The sequence below is a fragment of the Chinchilla lanigera genome, unplaced genomic scaffold (genome assembly GCF_000276665.1).
Source record: "Chinchilla lanigera isolate Chin_1 unplaced genomic scaffold, ChiLan1.0 scaffold00055, whole genome shotgun sequence".
Classification (NCBI taxonomy): Eukaryota; Metazoa; Chordata; class Mammalia; order Rodentia; family Chinchillidae; genus Chinchilla; species Chinchilla lanigera.
The window spans coordinates 13,927,667-13,942,563 of NW_004955456.1; the positions used below are offsets into that span (position 1 = coordinate 13,927,667).

General features: G+C 59.6%; 1 protein-coding gene across 1 annotated transcript in view; it reads right to left on the minus strand.

Moving 5' to 3' along the window:
- Positions 1–10,733, minus strand: part of LOC106149898 — a 73,192-nt gene extending 62,459 nt beyond the window's left edge. Inside the window, exon 1 of the mRNA XM_013520652.1 lies at positions 10,297–10,733. The gene's annotated coding sequence lies outside the window, so the exon portion shown is untranslated. The remainder of the gene's footprint in view (positions 1–10,296) is intronic.
- Positions 10,734–14,897: the final 4,164 nt, after the last annotated feature.

Genomic DNA, 14,897 nt, shown 5'->3' on the forward strand with positions numbered 1-14,897 from the left:
TGCTGCCGGTTCAGTCCTTAAAAGTCCATGGGCCCGGGTGTGAGCAGGGCTGCGTTCCTAGCGCGCCACAGAGGGGGGCGGCTGGAGGTGGCCCAGAAACGCTTGCCTTGGGGCGTTCCCTGGGAAGGGGTCACAGCACCCGGACCTGGAGCAGAGTGCTTGTCAGCTGCCCGGCCACTCCGAGCTCTGGGAGATGTGGGAAGGGGGAGGGGCACTGCGAGAGGGGACAGCGGAGGGGGCCTGCTGGCTTCCAGGTGGGGGGGGGGCCTCGGAGAAGGGCTCCCTGCAGCAGTGCTCGGCAGGGGACCCAGCCTCCCTGGTCTTCCCCTCCCAGGTCCTCTTCCTCTTCCACACACATGTCCTCTGCTCCACGCTGTGTCCTCTACTTCCACCTGCCTGGGCCTGGCCATTCCTCCTCCGTCTCTGCCCAGGCCTCAGTGAACTCCAGGACAGAGGGGACCAGGTCTTGGCCCCTTCTGAGGACATGCCCAGGTCCAGGGAGGTGCCAGGTGTCCTGGGCAGGCTTGTGTCTTGGGGGCATCCTTGGAGATGCTCTGGGGGCAGGGAGCTGCTCGTAGGGCACTGGGCAGTGCCGTCTAGGGGCTCCAGGTGGCCCTCCTGGAGGAGGAAGTGGGTCCCTCAAGCTAGGTTTTTTGCTTGTTTGTTTGGTTTAGGGTTTGTTTTTCTTGAGACAGGGTCTTGCCGTGTAGTCCAGGCTGCCTTGAATTATGTAGCCCAGGCTGGATTCAGACTCATGGAGATCCTCCTGTCTCAGCCTCCTGAGTGCTGGGATTATAGGCTGCACCACCACACCTGGCTTCAAACTGGGCTTGAAGGAGAAGGGGGCCCAGGTAAGGAGGCCTGCTTGTGGAGCTGGGGGCTGGGCGTGTGGCGGGCTGCTGTGTGGCAGGTGTCAGAGCGGGGAGAAGAGCAAGGCGGACCAAGGGGCGCTGGACGCTGCCATTGCAGCCTGCGAGTGCCTCGGGGGAGGGGGGCTTCGGCTTGGAAGCAGCGGCGGAGGCTCCTGTGGTCCTCAGGCCCCATCTGGGCTCAAGGGTGAATCTGGCTCCCATAAACCCACCCTGCACCCCACGCCTCCTCGAGTGTCAGTAGCCCTGGAAAGATGACTTAGCTACAAACACTTCTTCAGGACAAGTCCTGGGAGGGAAGCAGGGCCCAGCCAGCTCAAGGAGGAGGCCAAGGGGCAGCCAAGGGGAGGCCAGGAGCCTGGGGAGCACAGGGAGACCCTTCTTGGTCACCAGATGGCCCTGGGCCCTGGAGAAAGCCGGGCTGGGCTGAAGCTGCCTCATAGTCCAAAGTGAGAGTTAGAAGAGCCTTAGTGAGAGCCCAAGACTCCTTAGTTGGGCCCTCCACCCTGCTTTGCTGCTTGACCTAGACCTCCATTTCCCCATCTGCAAAATGGATCCATTGTCTCAGTGGTTCCTTTGACCTGTGTTTCGCAGCTTTCGTGTTCTCTGCTGCTATCAAGGATCTCTTCCCCGTACCCCAGGAAAGAGGGGTCAGGACACCCCTCTGGCTCAGGCTCTGGAACAGGCTCTGCTCCACAGGAGAAGGGGTAGCTGGTGGGTCTACAGGGTGCCACAAAGGAGCCAGGGCTGGGCAGAGCTGGGGAAACAGGCTGGAAGGCAGGGCCGGGAGAACTTGGAAACTTTCAGAACCTTGACAGGCCCGTGAGTCAGTGGGCAGATGGAAGGGATTAGGCACTGGCAGGAGACACAGCGGGGCAGGGATGATGACCAAGTGCAGGGAGCTCAGAGCTTCGAGCTCAGACCTGGTGCCCTGGGTGGTTCTGGGGCTGGTGCACAGGTTCGAGGCACCAAGCCAGGGTGGGGGAACCCAAGATGCTTGGAATGTAAGCCGAGGCTGAAAGAAAGGGGTAGGACACGGGTGGGAGCCTGCGTGCCGTTTGGTCAATAACGAAAAGTTCCCATTGCCTGACGCCCCACAACACCCAGCCCCTTACCAGCAGCTCTTGCCCAGCCCTGAGGGTAACCTAACGCACACTCCGACCCTCCACCCTGTATTCCCACCATGCCCGGCTGCCCTGGTTCCTTCTCAGGCATCAAAGAGGAAGTCATTCTCTGAAGAATTCACAGTGAGAACTTTGTCACTCACCTCCTCGGGCCACATCCCTGCTACCTGCTCCGTGTCACCCTCCAGGGCTTCCCCAGGCCAGCAGGGACATGGTTGTTGCCTGTGGCCATGGAAAATCGCCACCATGAGGGGTGGAGAAGAGGTCACCAGAGTTGGGGTGGCAGAGACAGGGTCAGGAGACCATGAGGCGGAAGGCCATAGAAAGCCAAGGAGGGGGCTGGGGATTTAGCTCAGCGGCAAAAGCGCCTGCCTGGCAAGCGCAAGGTCGTGAGCTCGGTTCCCGGTACCGGAGAAAAACCAAAAAAAAAATAAAAAAAAAGCCAAGGAGGAAGAAGAGGGTGCATCCCGGAGGGAGGTGGAGGAGGTCCTCACCCTCCTAGAAGGGTCAGCCGGGGGTGTGGATTTGGGGTAGGCGGAGCAGTAGGTATAAGAGGAAGTGGAGGTGATGAACACCAGCCATAAGGGGAGAGGGGATGATGGACAGGTGGTCCCCAGGGGGCAAGGGGTGGTGTTGGGGACGCATATACAGCCTCTTCCAGGTCCCAGGGTCCTGTGAGTCCAACTACAGGAGCATCAGCCATCCTCAGACCCTCCCCACAGACCCGCCAGTGACACTCGCCTACCCAGCAGGCCAGCAGAGCTCTCACGCTGACCGTGACCCTGCAGCACTGAACCCAGCCTGATCTTCCCCAGCCCATTCTCCCGGTGTTCAGCAAGCATCTGCTGATAGCTGCTCTGCTCCACGCACTGCCAGTCTTGGTGGTCCTGCTCTAAGGAGCGGCACAGGGCACCTGGTGCCATGGCAACATCTGGGAGAGGCTCATCTGCCTGGGATGCCCCGTAAAGAGCAGCCCCATAGGCAAGTCTGATACAAGCAAGCGGGCAGCACCAGCAAAGGAGGTGGGCATGGCATGGATATAGCAAAGAGGGTTCTGCAGGGGACACACAGCCAGAGATTGGGGTCTGGGGGAATTGCTGAGCCTCCCTTGGATCCGACTGCAACATCTCAGTGAGAAAAGCCTACAAGGGCTATCAACACAGAGCTGAAGTTTAATGAGGCCGAAAGTCTCAAACACAAGGCCAAAGAGTTCCCAGCTTTCTCATGGATAAGATGGTAAGCCGCTGGAAACTTTACGAAGGGAAGGGACGTGACCAGGTTTAGAAGAATTATTCAAGCAGCAAAGAGGTGGCTGACTCAGACAGAGACACGGGAGACAGGGTGACCTAAGAAAAGGAGTGGAAATGTCACCCTAGAAGGCTAGACCCAAACAGCGACCAGGACAGATAAGGGCCACAGAGCAGATACCCGACAGCAACTGATCTAGTCTAAGTGTTACAGGTGAACCTCTTTATGAACCTCTTTACATAAACCCTTTATGTAAGTGGGGTCTTGACATATTCCTTCGTAAATAATGTTTATGGTAATGCTTTCTGTCAAATCCTGTTTTAAATACCCCAATCAAAAAAAAAGAAATTAAGAAAATTTCATTTCCAGCAGCACTAAAGAGAATAAAATATTTGGGAAAAAAATTGAACAAAAGGAATATAACACTCATACACCAAAGACTGAAATATATCATTACAGAATTTAACAATCTAAATAAATAGAAAGACATCCCATGTTCATGGATCAGAAGACTTAATATTATTAAGATGACAATTTTATCCAAAGCTGATGACAATGCTAACAAAAACAGATTCTGTGCACTCCCTATCAAAATCCCAGTGGTATTTTCTGCAGAAATGGAAAAACCCAAAAACCTAAAAATTTTATATGAAATTTCAAGGGACCCTGAGTAGCCAAAATAATCCTGAAAAAGAACAAAGTTGGAAGACTCATATTTCCTGATTTCAAAACTTAAGATGAAGCTACAGTAAGGACAGACATATAAATCAATAGAATGAAATTGAGAAATAAATCACCACGTAGGGTGCCAAGACCATTCAACAGGGAAAGAGGAATCACTTGGCAGGGCCGGGGGGCGTCATAAACACCGAGATTATATAATAGATGAGACCACTCTATTTCCAGATACAAAAAAATGAAACTGAACCCCTACCTCACACCACATACAAAAATTAATAAAATGGATTGGAGACCTAAAATAAGAGCTAAAACTATAAAAACTCTTAGAAGAAAACATAGAAATAAATCTTCGTGATGTTAGATTTGGCAATGGTTTCTGAGGTATGACTCCAAAAGTACAAGAAATAAAAGAAAAAATAGATATGCTGGACTTTATCAAAATAAAAGCTTAATGGGCACAATCAAGAAAAAAATTTTAAAACCTACAGGATGAGAGAAAATATTTTGCAAATCCTATATTCTATGACTTATGAGGCTCTGGTATGAAAGACGGCTCTTGAAGGATTTTCCACAGTGGAATGAAAGGAAAATGGCCTCACCCCGTGTGTAGAGTACAAGCACCCTGCTGTGCCCTTTATGGAGTGAGTTTTCCCAGCAAGGACCTGTCCATACAGGAAATTAAGGAAAGGAAAATTAGGGGAGGGTGGGAGGAAGCAGGGACACTTGTCCCCACGGCAGCCTTGGTTCTCTGGGAACTTGCTCACAAATTCTCCGAATTCCCCCATATTAATTTTAGAATGAGTCCTCGAAACCAGAGAGACCAAGGGCCGAGGGACGGATTGGCGCCAGGGCAGGCAACGCTCAGTGAGGGGACAGCGTGAGGGCAAAGCTCTGTAGCCTGGCCTCGTCTCCCAGCCGGGCCTCATCCACGGAAAGGTCACGGGATGCACAAACCAGGGCCAAGCCCCGTGCAGGGCGCGGGCCCAGGCGACTGGCCAGAAGGTCCTGGGGCCTGCGGCCTTGGTTCCCATTGACATCAGTTCAAGGTGTCAGGGGGCCTGAATCATCCGGGCCCGGGCCAGCCCCCTCCCGGGGGGAGGACATAGCAAAGACATGAGGCTGCCCGAGCCAGGCAGGCGGCCCCAGGCTGGGCTGGACATGAGGTTGTTTTATAGAATTAGCGAATGTGACTCGCCACAGGGGGAGGCAGAGATGTCATCGTCCTGGATTCCAACAGGCTGCAGCCCCCCTTTTCTGATTCACAAAATTAATTCCAACAGCTAGGGAGAGGAGTCTGTCTGCAAGGCCAGGGAGGTCATAAACACTGGGAATCTGAACAGCCCCAGCCAGGCCGCCAGGGGCTGGGGGGCCGTCCAGAGGGACTGACTTATTTAGGCTCCTCATTAATGGTGTGGAAAGAACAGAGTTTGCCCGAATCCCCAGGGTAGACGCTGACCTACATCAGGCAGGGATTGCCCCAGCTGAGGACAGACCACAGGGGACTGTCCGGGGCTCGGTTCCCCACCCACCCCGAGAGGATTCCTCTTTGCACAACCACAGTAACCTGTTGGCACGCTAGCCAGGTGGGCCCCGGGGGGCATGACTGTCTGTCCACCCCAGAGGGGTGGAGTAGGAGGCGGGTATGTACCCCAGCCAACAAAGACCAAGATCCTTCGAGAGTCCACGTGTATGTGGACTCATGTACATGTGCTCTCCGTATTTCTGACACAGCAGGTCTACCTGCACTTCCCTTCTCTCCAGCCAGGTGGGCCCCAAGCTGTGGGACCAGCTCAGGGTCTGAGTCCCCAGCCAGCCCAGAAAGTGCAAGATGGCGTGAGCCAGGTGCACCAGAGCTGTGAACTGGCCTGGTAAAGCTGGGGCTCCTTTTGAGCAAGAATCCTGGCTTCCTTCCAACATCACCCCGCAAGGAATCTGCCCTGCACGTCTCTCCCAAGTCTAGGCATGTTTCCGATACTCGTGCAAGCATCTTGCTACGTCTCGGACACCAGCTCCCCACAGCGCTGAGCAGGAGCCCCGCCCCGTGCGGAGCCTGTCCCGCTGGAGGGAACAGGAATCAGGGCGGCTGGCACGCTCTGGGCTGTCCCGAGACTTCGGGTCCTGAGAACATCATTCCAAGCAGCCCTCGGGGGCCCAGCAAAGGGGGTCACGGGCAAAGGAGGCCGTGACGGGAGGCAGCTGGGAGGACTCGAGGGGGTCCGGGTTGGCAGCACGGCCAGGGCCCACGCAGACCGGCTGGAGGAGCCTCCCCTGGGAAGCCCTCCGGCTCCCAGCTGCAGGCTCAAAGCTGCCAGCTCTGGGACAGACACAGACGGGCCGGGACTGGCAGCAGCTGTGGCTGGGAGCCTGCCGAGTCCCGAGCTGGAATGAAGGAGAGACCTGTCCAGCAATGAGATCAAGGCGATGGCACCACCGTGTCCCCCAGGGAGCCGAGCGCTGCGTCCCAGGACATTCCAAACTCTGCGAGCAAAACATGCGGTGGGAGGCCGGCCAACCTGGGCCGGTGCCAAGTGGCCCCCGGCCCCTCCCATGTGCAGGGGGGGCTGTCCCTGCCCCGGCAGCGGGACTGGCTGGGAATGGAGCACACGCTGCCGCTGCCGGGAAAGCTGCCCACACAAGTCGCCTAGGGATGTCGCGTCCAGACACCTGCCACGTTCCCTGGGCAGGGCGCCTGCGCGGCCATCCGCCCGGCCCAGCGCTGCAAGGGACGGGTTCTGCGTTTCCACCTGCGTGCTGCTGGCCAACTTTGCAGACACCTTCAAAGCCACGATGAATTTAACGGTCCCTGGAGGCAGCTGGACCTGGCTGGTTTCCCTGTCTTACAAGAAACTGGGGCTCAGATGGGATTTGTTGGAGACCACACAGTTACTGGGGACAGCGGCAGGATTCTCAGGACCGACACCTCCCCGTTCCTGAGCTCTTTCAGTGACACCGTGTGCTGGCAGCAGAAGGCCACCAACACCCTGGCTCGGCCTCCCCAACAAAGCCTAATTCCACAGCTGTGCCTCGGAAGCCAGCAAGTTCACTGCCTTCCCTCAACGTGTGGGCAAACTGGGAGAGACAGAGAGACAGAAAGACAGACAGAGGGAGAGACAGAGAGAGAGAGAGGCAGTCAGAGGGCAGCAGGAAACAGTCGGCAACCGGGGCTCAGAGGGCTGTGAGAGCGAGGGAAGCCTGGCCACTTCTCTGAAGCCCACCCGGGTGACCCTCGGCAGAGGTAGCAATAGATGCATGTAAGGAGAACTGTGCAGAAGCCTACCGGGGTGAGCTCCAGCTGCCGACGCGACCTTACAGCTGTCCTTTCCCCTGCCCCGGCTCCACGGTGTCTCAGATACAATAGGACAAGGAAGTCACCTCCCACCTGGCCATGCAGTGGTTCGAAACTCAGACACGCATGGGGCAGTGCTCTGAGGACTGGGTTGGGACAGCCTGGACCTGACCGTCACTGGGAGACCCCCAATCCTAGCGGGGTACCTGGCGAGGTACCTGAGGAGGGCCCAGGGCAGCAGACAGGTTCCTGCTGGCGGAGTGGGCCCCAAGGCCCGATGGGGCCAGGGACAAGGTTTGGAGCTGCAGGGGCTGGAGGGGCGGGGAAGGACAGGGGAGAGGAAGTGTCCAGGGGTGGCCAGTGACTGCAGCCTAGACTCAGTCCTAAAGATGAATAACCAAGGCCACGGTCAGAGTGACCCTGATGTGGGTGACGCCAGCCCAGGGAAGGGGCTGTCTGTATATCCGGACGACCATAGAGCCCAAGTCCAGCAGTGACCGTGAGGTCACTGTAGAAGCTGAAAGGGTCAGGGGAGGAGCTGGCCTCAGTCCTCTCTGTACACCCTTTCCCCCAGGGCACAAGAAGGCCCTGGCCCCCGGGGCAGGCAGCAAGGGGCAAGACGTTCCTGCTGCCCCTGTGCTGACCCTGAGCAATCCGGCTACCCAATCCTCCGTACGTACAGAGAGTCCACGCTCCGGCCGGGGCAGGTCACGCTGACCGAGGGCCTGACGAGCAGCCTCTCCCAAGAAGCAGCCTCTCCTGCCCCCTCCCGGCCCCTCCCAGCAGCCACAGGAGGGTTGTCAGGAAGTGGGCATCGGCAAATTGGGGGGCAAAGTGCAAGTGAAGTTGGAGAAATCCATCCACCCTGACCCAGGGAGGTTTACTGAGCACTTACTATGTGCCAGGCCCTGGGATGGGTGTGGGGGCCACAGAAGGGAGCAAGGCAGGGCCTGAGGCTCCAGCAGAAGGGTGAGATCCATGAGCCAGGCAAACCCAGGGCAACCCAGGAGCCTCGGTCAGCAGAAAAGGAGGACAGGAGGGCCAGGGGCCAGGAGCTGCCAGGCATAGAAGGGAGGGCGCGGAAGGAGAGGTCTGCATGCAGGTGGGAACCAGGGGAGACCAGGGGCCCCAGAGCCCACCTTCCACTTGGCCAGGTTTTGGTGGAGACGCAGAAGGAGGGCCAGGGGCCATTTTCACCTTTTAAAAACCACAGACATCCGGTGTGGGACACCAGAGCCAAACTTCTGGGAGAGACAGAGGCTCCGTGGGCGCCCTCCTGACGTCAATCCGGTTCTCTTTTGTGTCTGCGGCTTTGACAGGACGAGGCCAGACTCGGGGGCTGAGCTGAGCGAGCGGGAGAGGAACCCAGGGCCAAGCGCCACCCGCGCCTGGGACCTGCCGCCCATGCGCACAGCTCCTAGGGGCAGCTTGGGGGCCCTGCTGGAGACAGGGCAGGAGCTGGGGGGCATTTGCGTCCTGCGTGGATGCCTGCGCCCTCGTGCGGCCCCAAGTCTGAGCCCCCAGTAGTAAAGCCACACCCACGCAGGTCCAGGCTCCTCCTCAGGGACATGATGACGGAGCGCCACGATTAGCCACTGCAGGGCAGGGAACGCTGTCCTGGCTAAGGCCACCCACCCCCCGGGCCACGTCCCACCCGGCAAGTGATGGAGCAGCCCTCGTCCTGCTCTGTGAGCCTTCAGGGTCAGAGACCAGCTGGTGTGGGCTGCAGTCAGGGGCACAGATACAAGAGGGAGGGGGCAGGGGCCGCCTTCCACACGGGCCTGTCCCCACCAGCTCCGCACAAGGAGCCGCCCCCAGCACACGCTGCGTTGTCCCGTCTGACACCAGCCTTGAGCCTCAGCCCAGACTAACCTCTCACTTGGACTCCAAAACACCCCGATCCCAACCCCAGGCTGAACCTGACCCCAAGGGGGGGCCCAGCGGGACACGAGCACCAGCCCCTCTGCGGTCAGGTGGGTCACAGGCCCTTGGGACACTGAGGCCACCCAGGTCCTGGGAGGGAGGAGCGGTGGGGAGGGGGGAGAATTCACCGGTACGTTGTGTCCCCACCAGCACCAGCCCTTGAGGGTTTGTCAGAGCTGGTCACAGCCTGGTCCCTCTGTATGCACAGGTGAAAGGGGCTGGGCAGGGCTGTCCCGGAGGACATGGACCCTCACAGGTTTTGCAAGAAAAGGAGGACAGACCCAGGGGAGGGGACAGGACCACAAAGCCCCCTCCTCCACCAGGGCATAGCCCATGTGGGGTGCAGCGTGGCCTCCCCTACTCGCTGCAGATGCAAGGGCGGGGGTGTGGGCATAAGAATAAGACCTGGCTGAGTCCCGGGCCCCCCCCCCAGCCTGAGGGGCACCCTCCGTGGTCACTGGCAGGGGCCTGGGTCCCAGGCAGCCTCTGCCTGCCCCGCAGCGCCGCAGCGTGAGAACGAGCACGCGGCCCAGCCGCACCGCGGTGGCGGGAAGCGATCAGCAGGCAGGAATGCGCCGTCCGGGCCAGCGCTGCGATGCACCGCCCCAGAAGGCGTGCAGGCCAGGCGGGCTTGGGAGACGGGAGCTGGGAAGGAACACAGGGATGTGCGGTGGCAGCCGGCCAGCCAGCGCCGGCCCGGCCATTGTTCCCAGCCACGGGGTCAGGTGCGCTGGGCTGCGGCCCAGTCTGCCTCGGCACCACCCCAGACTTCCTCAGACTGCGTCTCTCCTGTCCCAGACCCTAACCCCAGGCCTGGCCGGGCCTCCCTGTCCCCAACCACCTCGATGGGCCTCCATCTGCCCCCCACCCCGTCCCATCTGCCCCCGGCCCCAGATCCAGGCACTTCTGTAAGCCTTGCCCTGTGCAGACGCCTGGATTCAGTGGCCCAGGGTTAGGAGCTGATCCTTGCTCACAGCAAACACTCTCAGATCGTGGTCCCCGGGGCAGTGCCTCAGCATCACCCGGAACTCGTCACTCAGGAAGCCCGGGGCTGGGCAGGCGATCTGCGGTGACAAGCCGTCCGGGGGGAATCGGTTCAGGTCTGAGAACTATGACCTAGGGTGCAACCACAGTCAGCTTAGCAAACGTCACTAGAAGTACTTACCTCACTGAATGAATGGGCAACGGGTGTGTGCATTGCAGGCCGGCGTGGTTTTAGCCCCAGACCCGGGGAGGATGCTTCCTTCCTGCCCATAGGGTACCCAAGCCCTCTGGAGAGCAGAGGGCTGCACTTGGGGGCAGAAGAACCCTGAACTCGGTGCCCTCTGAGAAAGAGCAGGTGCTCAGACACCTGGCCCTGCAAGGACAGCCTCCAGCAGGTGGGGCCGGGGCTCAGCCAGACTCAAAAGGGGACCAGCCCAAGCTGATGGCAGGAGCGCTCCAGGGCAACACGGGGTGCAACCCAACGGGAGGGTAGAGCTAGGGAAGGCCGGCATCAGGCAAAGGGGTTCAGGGCGCGACCACGCAGCGGAGGACGTGACCGGAGGTCCTGGGAGCCAGGCTGAGCCTCCGTCCTTAGAACTGCGCACCGGCCCGGATGCCAATCACCTGAGCACTGCTCTGGGGGCCTCCAGAAATCCCTCATTCCAGCCAGCCCGGGACCCAGAGTCTGACACAGGGCTGAGCCCGCCCGCGGGGCCCGGGGACACCAGCTGTGGGGAGGTGACAGGAAGCTGCAGGGTGAGAGCCCAGCTTGTTCTGAGTCGTGTTGACTCAACCCAGAAGCCTCGTCTTGGAATCGGATCCCTCCTTGAAGCCCGATCGCCCGTTCCAGAACTGCAGAGCCGCTGGACGACTTCCCAGCTGCCTGGGTCTCGCCCAGCACTGGCCACAGGTGACCTAACTCTGGCTCGGGTTTCCAGAACAAGTTAGAGACACGGACAAGGTCGGTCTAACCTCCTTGTCCCAGATCCCTTTGGGGCCTAGGGAGAGAGGACAAATCGTGTGGCCGCATCTCCACACTAGCTCAGCACCCGCAGCGTCGTGTGGTCAACACCACTCGATACCAAACGCTCAACATAAAAAGCGACGCATTTTACCCACAGCCACCACCTCTGCCCAGTGACTTGATGTTCCAAGTCCACAAAGCCCAGGGTTAGCTGGGGATAGTGGTGCACGCCTATAATCCCCGCGCTCAGGAGGCTGAGGCAGGAGGATGGACGTCTCCCTCTCAACCTCTAGGAGACCCCATCCTGCAGCCACTGTCCTTAGAAAGGTGTCGGGAAGGAGCCTAGAAGGAGGGACAAACTTCCTCAGCTGGGCAGGAGGCTGGCCCCATATCCCTCCAGCCAGCAAGGAGGGACGGGAATCTCCCGGCTTCCCCCCGATCTGCCCCCGAAGTCCAGCCCTGTCCTTTGCTGCACTCAAATTCCCAGGCCTACTCGTACCTACAGCTGACCCCAACCCTACCCAGCTGGGCACCCCCCACTGCTTCTGCAGTCCCAGGGCCTCAGGGGCTCTGGTCCTTTTTGGGGTGAGGACAGAAAACATCACTACAGCACCCTCCCTCCCGCTCAACGCCTGGCTGCCTCAAGAAGGAGGACAATACAGGGAAATGTTTGTACCCAAACAGCCCCGCGCTCCAGGAACTGCCCAGCCCTGCCCAGGAAGGCCAGCTCCGGGGCTCCACCCTGTGTAGACGGAGGCTGGAGGGGCAGCCCAGCAGGAGGTTACCAAACCCCAAGGGGTCCATGAGGGTGAAGGACAGGGGAGGGTAGAGCCTTCCTGGCTGATTCAGAACAGGGGTCCTGTCCCCAGCAGTGAAAGATGCAAACCCCACATTGTCAGCATTTATGAGAGCCAATGACCCCCGGTTAATCTGGTCCAGAGATAATAAAAGTAGCACTTCGACGAGATTGGAAAGGGTATTCATTCACACAGCAAGCACTCGGCTCTTTGGGCCGGGGGGCGCAGGCCCTCGAGGGGCCCTTGAGAGACTCCCAGCCTAAGAAGAGAGGGGCACCAGGGAGCCCGAGGAGCCACCCTGTCCCCCGCCGGCTCTCCCTGAGGAGCGCCAGCTTTGAGTTAGCCAAGCTAAGGCCCAGACACAGGTGCAGAAGTGGAGATGCCCACCCCCGCCACAGCGCGGCTGTGACACCCTCACACGGAAGGCTCGGGCAGTTTATAAAACCAGAGGTCCCCATCCCTGCAGTTGTTTTTATTTTTGCAGGACTTGGGATGAAACCCAGAGCCTTTGCACGCAGATACCTCCCCAGCCCCTTTCCTCTTTTGAGACTCTCTCTAGGTTGCTAAGCTGCCTGGGCTGGGCTGGAACTTGGCAATCCTCCTGCTTCAGCCTCCCAGAGTGCTGGGGTGACAGGCCTGTGTCCCCATGCACCTGGCTGTTCCCAGCTGATGAAAACTCAAAGGTCCTCTGGCGTCTCCCCACCCGGCTGCCCTGCCCAGTCTGATTTGTCCCACTGAGGTGACAGAGGCCGGTGGAAGCCCGCATTCACAAAGAGCAGAAGATGGTCCCCTCCTTGCTGGGGTGCACACACACTCCCCGTGACACCGGGGGCCCCCTGCGCGTCCCTGTGTGCTGACCTTCGGGACCGAGGAGCTTCCAGGAGTGAGGAGTGGAGGGGAAGATGCTGGTGACCCCAGGCTGCCAGCTTGGTCCCAGGTGGGCTGGGCAGTGGCCGGTCCTGCTGGCCTCGGAGGACGCTGGGGCTGAGATGGGCGGAGGCCGCGGGGGCAGCCGAGGTCACGGCAGCCAGCCTGTCTGTCACGGGCCCTCACGCCCACCTCACCCGCCCGCGTGCCGGACGCCGTATGTTTTTCTTTTTCTTGGAGGGGCAGGGCCGCGGCTCCAGGCCTTGAGTGATGAGTTAAGTGACAGTGAGTCTGAGCCACATGGAGGGGAAAGTGTTTTGGGAAAAGCAGTGGGGATTTCATCAGCGCCCACCCCCCAGACAGGACAAAAATAGTCCCGGCCAAACAGGCTCCGACCTACGGGCCTGGCCCCATTTCCCCGCCGCTTGTCCTGGAGAGAGGCTTCTGGTGGCCTCTTTCCCTCCATCTGGGTTTCGTAATCCTTCCCTGTTGTTTTGGTCGCCTGTTTGTTGACTGACCTGATTTGTTTGGGAGAGTTTATCCCCCAGTAAACTCGCAGGCGCAGGGCTTGGAGAGTGTGCGAGGCCAGGCGGGGAGCCCCTCTCTCTCTGGGCTCCTAACAAGTCCCAGGGGGCTTGGCTGAGAGCAAGGTTCGCTGGGCCCGGACCAGGAGACAGGTCTGCTAAGAACCTGGCACAGTCACAGCTCGGTGACCAGCCAGGGACACCGCAGCTTTGGGAGACCAAGGCAAGAGCTGGAAAGTCGGTCAGTGTGTCAAGTTCAGCCCATTCCTCCGAGGGGGAAACTGAGGCCGGGGGTAGGTTGTGAGTGACCCCACACACCAGGCCTGCTGATAGCAGAACTCAAGCCAAGCAAGCTCTCCTGCACTCTGACCCAGGGCCTGGCACCGGGACTTCCAGAAGAAGCTTCGGGTTGAAAGAAGGGTCCACACCCTCTGCCCCAATGCACCCCAGGCTCAGAGAATGGAAGCAGCAGGGGGCTGTCCCCACCGCCCCAGGCTGGCCGGGGTGGAGGCCAGGACTCCGCCTTCCTGAGCCCCTCTCCTCTGCCTGGGGTTGGGTTGGCTGTGGGGACACTAGTGGTGACCCATGGGGACCCGAATGGAGCAGGCTAGGGCCACCCCAGTGAGACTGGAAGGCAGAACCCACAGCCTTGGCTTCTCTTAGCAAACCTGACTGCTCAGAGCACATCAGGAAACCTCGGCTGGGGATATAGCTCCTGCCCGGCAGGCGCAAGGTGCTGAGTTCAATTCCCGGTACCAATAAATAAACAAATAAAAGAAACCTCAGCCCAGGCCAGGACCCCGTCATCCCACCAGTCAAGGCCCTGGTGACAGCCCTGGGTGAGCTAGATTGTCAAAGCTACCTGGAGGACCAGTCTCCTGTCCCCGGGACTCGGGCAGGACACATCCTCCCAGGCTAGGACCACAGCCCAAAGTCAAGTTCATCTCGGCCTCCAGGCCTCTACCTGAGCTCCTCAGCCTGAGCACCCAGGACAGCCGAGACCTCTGGGAGTGCAGGAGGGACCTGTGTCACTCCTTCCTGCCTCAGCCTCCCCAGCCAGGCCAGGCCAGAGCACCCTGGGAAGTATGGCCCATGTACTCTCTCATCCGTACTGTGCCCCCTGCCCCCAGGACCCCCAGGATGCCCTGTGACCTGGTACCTTCCCCACTCCAGCTTGCAGGGGCTCTCTGCTCTTCTACCTGTCATCCCAGCCTCCCCCCAGGGCCAGGCTGAAGATGGCGACAGCCAGGGCACGGGGACGCCAGGCTGAGCTCTTGGAGGCCTGAGGCAGCAGGGGCAGGGTGAACATCACAGGCTTCATTGTGCTGCCTGCTTTGAATCCTAGCCCTTGAGCCTCAGTTTCTTCATCTGTGAAATGGGCTGCTGATGGCCACAGTTCTTCGCATAGGACGGCTGGAATGAGTTGACCCAGTGAAGCCCTCAGCGGGGCATCTGGCCCAGAGAGGCCTCCATCAGTACGCTCCCTGTTTATTCGGTATTTGTGTCTCCAGCCTGCACAGTGTTGACTCACATTTTCCGCAGCAGGGAGGCAGAGAGGGGGGCACGCAGCGCTGCGGTTTCTGCTGCCTGCCGCTCCAGGCCCCGGGCAGGAGGTTCAGCAGCGCAGGAT